The sequence below is a fragment of the Antechinus flavipes genome, chromosome 4 (genome assembly GCF_016432865.1).
Source record: "Antechinus flavipes isolate AdamAnt ecotype Samford, QLD, Australia chromosome 4, AdamAnt_v2, whole genome shotgun sequence".
Taxonomy (NCBI): Eukaryota; Metazoa; Chordata; class Mammalia; order Dasyuromorphia; family Dasyuridae; genus Antechinus; species Antechinus flavipes.
The window spans coordinates 319,210,931-319,222,787 of NC_067401.1; the positions used below are offsets into that span (position 1 = coordinate 319,210,931).

Genomic DNA, 11,857 nt, shown 5'->3' on the forward strand with positions numbered 1-11,857 from the left:
CATCCATTAAAAATGAAGGTTTTGAACTAAATGGGCTCTGTTTTCTACATTCCCATGGTGCTCTTGTGTCTTCATTTATAGAATGGGATAATAATACTTGGAGCACTTGCCCCATAAGAATATTGAGAGGATAAAATGAGATTATTCACATAAAACACTTTGCAAATGTCACAGAATTTTATAAATATTAACTACTATTATAACTCTGGAAATGCTCCATTTTTTCTATGTTTTCCTAAATTCCTCTTTTCTACAGGTAATTAAATGGGAAAATGGATAGAGCTCTAGACCTAAAGTCAGAAAGAACTAACTTGAAATCTAGCCTCAAACACTTACTAGATGGATCATCATAGGCAAGTTGCTTCACCTATCTGCCTCAATTTCCTTATTATAAATGAGGATAATGATCAGACCTATCTTTCCCAGAGCTGTTGTGAAAGTATAATGAGAGAATTGTTGTAAAGTGCTTTTGAAATCTTAAAGATATATACATATATATTAGATAGCATTATTATCATCAAAATGTGTTGCTCAGAATTTCAGTTAGGATCAGGCCAGGAGAAATTATAACAGGACATTTCTCTCCCTTTAGAACAATGGGCATTGCTTTGTTTTTCATGGAATTAGTGCTTTGTTATAAACAAAATATATGTAAAAAGTACTATATAAATATGAGATATTATTATTTTTATTATTATTGAATATTACATCTGGAAGGGATCTGAAGGATCATAGACTGTATATGCATGTGTATATGTATATGTGTTTGTAGTATATATACATATGTGTGTATGTAGTCACACATAGCCAAATAGTTCTGTCTCTCACTGATTGGCCAATAATAACTCCCAGCCCAGGCCTCTGTTGGTCACTGTTTGAGTTTTGATGGCTCAGAGTGAGTGTAAATAGCAATCATTTCTGTTCTGGTCAGAACCCTGAGGATCTTCCCCTCCCAGATTGATTTATTTTTTGAATGGATAAAAAAGGCCATTTTTGCCCTCATTTCTTACCTAGCCTTAGTTACTGAGAGGGTGTTACCTCAGACAAGCTGAAACCTTAAAAAGATGCAACGAGGAGTCTCTCACTGCATCTGGAGTCATCTCCAGTCATCCAGATCTATATCTTGCCACTGGACCCAAATGGCTCTGGAAAAGAGAATAAGTCTGATGACTTTGCCCAGCCCTGACTCAATCTAATTCACTTGAAATTCAAGGAATCACCTTCCTGATGTCATTGGTCCTGCTTAAGAATGAAGGACAAACACCAGCACACACACACACACACACACACACACACACACACACACTCACACACACATATACAGAGAGAGACAGAGAGACAGAAACAGACACACACACACACACACACACACACACACACACACATATATATGAGACAGAGAGATATATAGAGAGATATATATATGAGACAGAGAGATATATAGATATATAGAGAGAGACAGACACACACACACACACACAGACAGAGACAGAGAGAGACACACAGAGAGATATCTTTTCAACATGTTTTCATTTGTAATTCCAGGCATTTTATTTGATATATTTAAAAATATTTTTCTGATAAAAGGTATAGATCACCACACAATCAAAAGGGACCCATCACAAAAAAGTTTTAAAAATCCCTGATGAAGTCCAAGAAGAAGTTGAGACCCATTTAACCTTAGTAGCTGCTAATTTCACTTAACACTTATGGAAAAGCCTGGGTTTTCTGATATAAAGCGACAGAATATTAGAACAGAAACATATCTTAGAGATGACCCTGTTCCAACTTTTCATTTCACAGATGGGAGAACTGAGGCCCAGACAGAGTAAGTTATTTCCTTGAGATCACACAGTTAGTAGCAGAAGCAAGATAATGATTTTAGCTTTGTGGTCTGTGTACTATACCATGCTACTTCGTTGATGTTTCCTAATAGAAGTCATTCATTTGTTTGTTCATTCGTTCATTGATTCATTCATTCTTTTAATCCAACATAAAGAAAATATGACCTTTAAGACATAAATTTAATTCTTAGACAATAACTATACTTGCAAGTCAAATATGATTGCCATTTCAACAAGAGCATATTCTTTTCTCAACTTTCAGGTACTGGACCACAGAATTGTTTTGTTCTCCTTCTTTTTGTCTTGTCAGCCATAAAAATCAAAGTCCACAGTGAATTACACATTCTATCCCTCAAATTATAATGCAGATTAAGACCTGAAAGAAAACTTCATGCTCATCTAGTCTAATTTCTTTATTTTTAGATAGGGAGATGAGATCAATAATTCCTCAAGTTCACTTAGGAGACAAATGGTGGAACCAAAAATCAAACCCAGATCCTGTGTTCCCGAATCTAGAATTTTTTCTACTGCACCACACAACTGCTCCTTTTGTGACCTCCCTTAATGCCATCTTCTTACCTGGAAACCTCCAAATACTGGATTAGAAGTTATGCATGAAGCTGCAATATTTTAATAACCAAAGTGACTTCTCACAGAGATAAATAAAAATGAATATTGGTGCCAAGATGAGGGACTTGATAATTAGAAAGCAATGGGAGGACAGGATGATTACTGCCAACAAAAACAACTGTTTTAAAATCTCTTTAGAAACACAAGTTCTAGGCTTATTCTTAATTATTCATTACTTGGTAGATATACAGGCTACCATTTACTTCCCTGGGCATAGAGCTCTTATACATGGGTAATTTAGTAATCCTAAATCCTATCTTCCTAGGATGCTCTTTTATGAGCCTTTTGTATAACTTGCCAAAATAATATTGTTAGAGAAGGAAATAGTGGTAAAGGCAAAAGGACATATTATTGCCCCCAGGTTTCACACCTCTATTTAAATGAAAGTTTAAATTATATGCTTAATAACCTAAAGAAGGTTGCATCTTGAGTCTTAAAGAATAAAAGGATTCCCTCCTTATCTGATTGAAAATGTAGATGTTAATAACCACACTAATTTCTTTGAAACAAATCCAATGCCAGAAGCTGTTAATTGGGCCCATTTTCTGAGGTTACAGAAGGTCTTTTTCTGAGTCCTATTTCCTATTACATCAAATAGTGCCTTCCTCTTCCAAAAAAAAAAATAAAAAAAAACCAAACTTACTTTATTTTGTAGATGCACAGATTGGCATAGTAGATAGGGGGCTGACCTTGAATTCACTTAAGAGATGGGTTCAAGTCCCATTTCTGATATACTAACTGTATAATCCTGGATAACCTTCATAATTTGTGAATGCCCCAGCCAACTGCCTAGGCCTATACATTACATCTGAAATTTTCTGTGTCATTAAAATCACAGGTGTAACCTAAAATGAATAAATAGATCTAGAGGGAGATATACATGTGCATATATATATATATATATATATATATATATATATTATATACACATGCTTGCATGTATATGTATATATTATATATATATACACACATACATTGTTTTTGAGTTAGTTCAATCATATCTTAATCTTTGTGATAACATTTGGGATTTTCTTAGCAAATATACTGGAGTACTTTTCCATTTATTTCTCTAGATCCTTTTACAGATGAGGAAACTGAGGCAAACAGGGGTAACTGACTGGCCCAGAGCCATATAGTTTGGGTATCTGAGTCCAAATTTCCTTACTCCAGGTCTAGAATTCTATCCAAGTCAACTACTACACACACATGCATGAAGGCATGCATTTTATATATGTATATTATAATATGTGAATATATCATATATAAATTATTTATATGCACATGTGCATTAATATGTGCAAACATACCTTAGAGATTTATACATGCACATATTTATATATGCAAAAATGATCATTTATACACATATTTGTATATTAATATTCACATATAAAGAAAAGTCTTTCATTTCTATGACAACTAGACATCTTAGTGCTTAATACAGTGCATGGTACTTAATAAGTATTTAATGTTTATTTGCTGATTAGTTAGAATGAGTCTTTATATAATATTATGCTCAGCAGTTTAATGAGTTGTGTTTCATAGCCTACTGAGTTCCTGGAAATAGGTGTTAGCTTCACTTTTCTTTCTATCCATCTTGTTCTGGCAACTACTAAAAATCATAGTTCTCAATTTCTAGGACATTCTATACTCCCAACCTGGGAAGCCAAGAAAGCTTGCCTATTCTGAATTTTATACTTCATATATTTTCAAAAATATAACTTCTATAAGTATGAGGATACACAGAGGGAGAATAACAGGTGATGGAACCAGTGCCAAGTAATAAATCAGAAAGCCATGATGTGGTCTTAGAAGGGTGAGGTGATGTGCTGTTTATAAAATGTAATCTTGCAGAGTTAAAAAAAGCTATCCCTCTAGCTTGAAGCACTGGAGAGTCTGGTACAACACATGGCCAGGCTTTCTGCAACAGACGGGTGAGTGGCTGGGTAGGAGCAGAAAGTAGATGACTCAGAAAGGATACTCTTTTCCAAAAGTCCTCCGAATAAACAAGTTCAAGTTTAGTTTTACTACAGATGAAGAGGAACAGAAAGGAGTGGGGGAAAGTTTTTAATAACGGCTGTCCTCTGTTGAAATGTACTAGAAATCAGGGACTTCCTATCCTAATGTAAGAAGTTTGCAGACATTTTCAGTACCTGACTTATAAAAGCCCAAACTTACAGAGCCATACATTAGGGAAAGGATGAATGATATCTGTTGTTAAAATAGGGCCAATAAGGACAGGGAAGAACTGGTCCTTCACATATAAACAAACAGTAGGACAGAATTGGAGTCCTGCCGAGCCTGCCTCACAAATAAACATTTGTATGCTGGGTCCTGGACTGTGAAAACAAGTCATTTCTTTATGAGATGGAATCAGAACACAGAGCATGTTGTTCACCCTAGGAGAAAACCAAAAGTATCCTAAAAATGATTGAGAGGTTTTGGCCTGGTATAGTGATGTAATTCCTCTCACCATGTCATGCAAGTTTTATATACTGACACCTTGGGCAAAATTAATACAATAGAATTCTTTGGTAATCCCACTATTGGAAGAAAGGATGAACACTTGTGCAAACTGTTAAAGATCAAGATTGTAATGTATAAGGCTGTTCAGAGTGTAAGAGCTGATTTTGTATTATAACTAAATCCATAAGTCTATCTTTGCCATCATTTCTTGTAATACCTAACTAACTTTGATCAAATGACAGTTCCTCTGAGAAGCATATTGATCTTCCATTTGTTAGTGCCTTGTCATTTTTGTTCAGTGGTTCAGTCATGTCCAACTTTTCGTGACCCCATGGAACACAGGACACAATTATTGTCCGTGATATATTTTGGGTAAAGATACTGGAATGGTTTGCAATTTCTTTCTCCAATATTAGCAATGGAGTAATTAATACCTCCATATTAATTTGTGTTTGCTTTGTATGTGTACATGTGGGTATATATATATATATATGTATAGTGTATATATATATATGTATGTATATGTATATGTATATGTATATGTATATGTATATGTATATATACACATCTCAAAGAAGACCATGACTTCAGGGAGGTGATGCCATGATTTTTAACTATACATACATACATACATATATATATATATATATATATACACATATACATATATTTAATTTACTTGTTAGTATACATGTTGTTTTCCCCCAATAGAATGCAAATTCCTTTAAGGATAGAGATGCTTTACTTTTTGCCTTTAATCTTTTTTTCCCTATGTCTGCTTCTTTTAATTTCACTCAGACTATGGGAATAACTATAAGTTCTCTGGGAGATTTACTAGTGAGTTTGATATATAGATGTAGGTTAATAATACTTTCTTTAAGAAGGCACATGAACTTTAGAAATTTTTATTTTTATTGTTTTTCTAATAAATCCACTATAAATCTATTTGTACAAAATCTAGAAGGGGATCACGGGGATAAAAGGGCCTTTGCAGGGAAGAGGGATCAATATTTCCCCAGTTCTGGCTCTTACTCAGACCAAGAGACATAGAACAACCATTATTATATTTGAATTAAAAATTTCTCTGCCAAAGAATCAACTATATTGCCTGCTAACATGAATTCCCAATCTGTGCCTCTATTCTTGTCTGAATTGGTCTAAAATCTGTGTTTTCATTCCAGAAAATGCTTTCCAGGTAATGCTGCTAAACTTTTTTTCTCCAAAGTCATTCTTAGCAGCTGAAACATTGGAGGGTAAATTCAGTTGAGCTGAAGAGTCCCTTTAATTTCTTTCTCTTGACTTTAAACAGTAGGGTTTCTGCATTAGAATTGAAGAATCCATATTCAACATCTTAATCCCAGACAGAGATGGGGCAGAGAAGGATTGCTATTCTTGTTAGTTCAATAGTCTACCATCAATTTCGTGGGAAGAAGTCCTGTCTGAAGCCTGGGGGTCTCTAGAACCTCATTATTTCTTCCCTGCCTGGATTTCTTGTTTAGTGACAGCTACATAGAGATTTTTTTAGTTTTATAGCATTCCCAATGTTGCATACCTCTTGCAAATTCTGTAACAAACTGCTCCAGGAAAGAATTCTCATCAAATAGGTCTGTCTTCAATTGATCTTGGCTCAGTATGGTTCCATTCTCTTTGTAATTTTGAATTTCTGCATCCTTCATCAAAGACAAAGAAGCCAGCTCCTTTACCCAGCATTGAAGTACCAGATTCATATACATCAGGTGACATATGAGATGCTAGATAACTAGGGAAAGGCTGGCCAAGGCACATCGGAAGCTCCAGTAGAAGAATAGATCAGAGATCTCACTCTGAATGATCATCTTTAATAAGTATTTAATAAATATTTGATCAATATATCTCAGTTCATCAAAAACAAAATATACATTTATAAAATATTCACTTTTCCTCTACTATAATTTTAATTCTTTTCTCCATTTTCCTCTGACAAACTTACTACAATTATTTTATGTAATTATTTTGTGATGTTTTTAAAAACACCTACCATACAATGTTTTTGTTATTTTTTTCAGTCTCAATTGCCAATTACCATGTTTCCTTGTAGAAAATCCATATGGGTGCAGAAGAAATCAATCTATCATCAGATATGAATATTGATTAGAAATTAATAAATCAATCCCTAATTCAAATTCAAAATTCAGGAGAGATAAAGATAGATGGATGGAAAGATAGATATAGATATATACAAACACATATATTCTGATAAAAATTCTGGAAAGTGATATATACACATACTCTTTAATTAAAATTCTGTAAAAAAAAAGGCATACACACATATATGTATATATACATAAACTAATAAAAATTCTGGAAAGAAATACTCATATACACATATGAACATGCATGCACACACATATACATATTTTAAATCTTTTTTTAAAATTTTTATTTAATAATTACTTTATATTGACACTCGTTTCTGTTCCAATTTTTTTTCCCTCCCTCCCTCCACCCCCTCCCCTAGATGGCAAGCAGTCCTTTATATGTTGGATATGTTGCAGTATATCCTAGATACAATATATGTTTGCAGAACCGAACAGTTCTCTTGTTGCATGGGGAGAATTGGATTCAGAAGGTATAAATAACCCGGGAAGAAAAACAAAAATGCAGATAATTCACATTCATTTCCCAGTGTTCTTTCTTTGGGTGTAGCTGCTTTTGTCCGTCATTTATCAATTGAAACTCAGGTCTCTTTGTCAAAGAAATCCCCTTCCATCAAAATATGTCCTCATACAATATCGTTGTCAAAGTGTATAATGATCTCCTGGTTCTGCTCATTTCACTTAGCATCAGTTCATGTAAGTCTCTCCAAGTCTCTCTGTATTCATCCTGCTGGTCATTTCTTACAGAACAATAATATTCCATAACATTCATATACCATAATTTACCCAGCCATTCTCCAATTGATGGGCATCCATTCATTTTCCAGTTTCTAGCCACTACAAACAGGGCTGCCACAAACATTTTGGCACATACAGGTCCCTTTCCCTTCTTTAGTATTTCTTTGGGATATAAGCCAATAGAAACACTGCTGGATCAAAGGGTATGCACAATTTGATAATTTTTTGGGCATAATTCCAGATTGCTCTCCAGAATGGTTGGATTCGTTCACAACTCCACCAACAATGCAATAGTGTCCCAGTTTTCCCGCATCCCCTCCAACATTCATCATTATTTTTTCCTGTCATCTTAGCCAATCTGACAGGTGTGTAGTGGTATCTCAGAGTTGTCTTAATTTACATTTCTCTGATCAATAATGATTTGGAACACTCTTTCATATGAGTGGTAATAGTTTCAATTTCATCCTCTGAAAATTGTCTGTTCATATCCTTTGACCATTTATCAATTGGAGAATGGCTTGATTTCTTACAAATTTGAGTCAGTTCTCTATATATTTTGGAAATGAGGCCTTTATCAGAACCTTTAACTGTGAAAATGTTTTCCCAGTTTGTTGCTTCCCTTCTAATCTTGTTTGCATTAGTTTTATTTGTACAAAGGCTTTTTAATTTGATGTAATCGAAATTTTCTATTTTGTGATCAGTAATGGTCTCTAGTTCATCTTTGGTCACAAATTTCTTTCTCCTCCACAAGTCTGAGAGATAAACTATTCTATGTTCCTCTAATTTATTTATAATCTCGTTCTTTATGCCTAGGTCATAGACCCATTTTGATCTTATCTTGGTATATGGTATTAAGTGTGGGTCCATGCCTAATTTCTGCCATACTAATTTCCAATTATCCCAGCAGTTTTTATCAAATAATGAATTCTTTTCCCAGAAGTTAGGGGCTTTGGGTTTGTCAAACACTAGATTGCTATAATTGACTATTCTGTCTTGTGAACCTAGCCTTTTCCACTGATCCACTAATCTATTTCTTAGCCAATACCAAATGGTTTTGGTGACTGCTGCTTTATAATATAATTTTAGATCAGGTACAGCTAGGCCACCTTCATTTGATTTTTTTTTTTCATTAATTCCCTTGAGATTCTCGACTTTTTATTGTTCCATATGAATTTTGTTGTTATTTTTTCTAGATCATTAAAATATTTTCTTGGAAGTCTGATTGGTATAGCACTAAATAAATAGATTAGTTTAGGGAGTATTGCCATCTTTATTATGTTCGCTCAGCCGATCCAAGAGCACTTAATATTTTTCCAATTATTTAAGTCTGACTTTATTTGTGTGGAGACTTTTTTATAATTTTGCTCATATAATTCCTGACTTTCCTTTGGTAGATAGATTCCCAAATATTTTATGGTATCAACAGTTATTCTGAATGGAATTTCTCTTTGTATCTCTTGCTGTTGGGTTTTGTTGGTGATGTCATATTTTAAATCTTTAATCAAATTAGGTAAAAAGAGAAATGAAGAGGTAAAACTACTGCCATTGGTTCAAAATTGGTAGTTCTATATCCAAACCTCTTCCCACCCAAAAGTTCACTACTGCTTTTTCCATATGAAAATTAGAAATATTCCTGTTATTTGTCTAATTATTCTTTAGGAGATGAGCATAGGAAGAATACTAGATTTGGAATTTCTGATCTATTGCTTATTATATATGTCTGTATATATCTATACCTATCTATAGCTATATATACATGACCCTGAACAAGTAGTTTTGCTATTCTGGGTCTTAATTCCCTCATGTATAAAACAAATAGACAATATAATTTCCTAGGTCTCATCTCATTCTAAATTTTAAAACCTCCCCAGCTATCTTGGAGAGAATTGAGGGACAAGCTTAAGGTAATATGGACAGCTATCATCACCCTCATAAAACAAAATGGATTTCTTAGAACTATATGAGGAGCTATTCTCCCCCTCCCTGCTCCCTTTTTCCGAAATCCTATGTTGAGAGATTATATAAAAATCCTTTATATTCCTGTTCCCATTACAGAGTAATAATAGTGCTGAGGGATTTTGGTGGAAACTTTTAGAAGAAAATAGAGTTCTGTGCACACTAAACATCTTCACTATAGGCCAGGGTAGAAATTGTGCTGAAGATAAGTCAATTAATATTAGCATTTTGGATAAAGATAACTGTGTGCGACTGTGACTGGGGACCTTTGGGTAGCTGAAGCATTATTTCTGGACAACAAGAGACAAGTGTTCTTGTCTCTTCACCCTGGAAGCTGCCTTTGCTACCATGATCTGGAAAGCTTTTCACACAGGGAGATCGCTCCCTGATTGTGGTCCTTTGATTGGCTATTTCTTCCAGGATCCTCAGACAGTGAGTCAATAATAGACTAAGAGTCTACTATGTCCCAGACATTTTTCCTGTTCTCTTCTTTGGATCCTAATTTTAGAGAAATTTAGACCTTAGAAATCATTGAATTCACTTGATCATTTTACAGATGAGGCAACTGAGGCACAGAGAGGTTTAGTGATATACCAAGTATCACACACCCAGTAAGTATATAAAGCTAGCCTTGAAACCAGGTCTTCTTGACCTCAAGTCCAGTGTGCTACATCATGCTGCCTCTCTTTTGCTTTTATTTCACTCTCCCTAAGAGAGTATGTTTTCCCTCTCCTTAAATTGTGAGTTCCTTGATATCAGAGTCAATCTTTGTTTCCATTTTTAGTGCCCAGCCCTCAGCAAAGTTCTCACATAATGGCCACTTGATAAGTGTTTTCTGATTTGATTTGAGTGAAATTGGATGGAGTGCCACAGTTTTCATGATGGTGATTTCCAGAGAGATTTACACCCACATTTGTTTCTTCTACACAAAGTTGCTTTGGGTAGAAAGAGAGAGGAGAATGCTGGCCCTTCTGTCCCCTAGAAAGGAGCTAGACAATACCCAAAGTTATATTTTCCCAATCTAGTCCCTTTGAGATCCAGGTTATGAAAAAAATTTCCTCTCACAATTGCCATGTTTAAAGAAGGTAAGAGTGATTAAGTGGCCCAGTATAATTTCTTAAGATGATCAATTAAATGGAAATTGAGTGAATGTCCATCAGTTAGGGAATGGCTGAATAAGTTATGGTATATAAATATAATGGAATATTATTATTCTCTATTAAATAGTGATCAGGCTGATTTCAGAATGGCCTGGAAAGACTTACATGAACTGATACTAAGTGAAATAAGGAGAACCAAAAGAACATTGTACATAGTAACAACAAGGTTATGTGATGATCACCTATGATGGAATTACTCTTTTCAACATTTAGATTATTTAAGGCAATTCCAATAGATTTATGATAGAAAGTGTCATCCACATTCAGAGAGAGAACTATAGAGATTGAATGTGGACCAAAGCCTAGTATTTTCATCTTTGTTGTTGTTGTTTATTTGCTTGCTTGTTTTTTTCTTTCTTGTGTTTTTTCCCTTTTGATATGATTTTTCTTGCACAGCACAATTATGTTTAGAAGAATTGTACATGTTTAACCTATATTGGAATGCTTGCTGTCTTGTAAAGCAGCAAGAGAAAAAAAATGGAACATAAGGTTTTACAAAGGTGAATTTTGAAAACTATCTTTGCATGTGTTTCAAAAAATGAAATACTGTTAATTTTTTTAAAAGATGGTCAGTTAAAAAGTTGAGACACAAATAAAGTCTAGCAAAATGCATCACTTTCTAAGACTGTATGGGCAAGGCACTATTCAAGGGATACTTGATATAGCATATTAGTGAAGCCATTCCAAAGCTAGAGACTGAGGAAAAGCAAAAAACTCATATAATGGCTGGGAGTAAAGAATAGGGAGGACACTAGAGAAAGCAAAGGTAAAGAGTTTTAAATTTAATCTATCTGCCATTCTTTTTGTGCTTTTCTAGGTGACAAATTGTTGTTCTCAAAAGCTTGATAAGTGTTTAGACAACTTGGAAGAACTAAAGCTAGAGAATGTTGTCAAGCAAAGAAGAACAAGTTTTCCTTGGAGTTTCCCACCA

The 11,857-nt window shown here is 34.3% G+C and overlaps 1 pseudogene; it reads right to left on the reverse strand.

Annotated features, from left to right (window-relative positions):
• Positions 1-6,168: 6,168 nt before the first annotated feature.
• On the reverse strand, positions 6,169-6,772 carry LOC127561546 (non-homologous end-joining factor 1-like; annotated as a pseudogene).
• Positions 6,773-11,857: the final 5,085 nt, after the last annotated feature.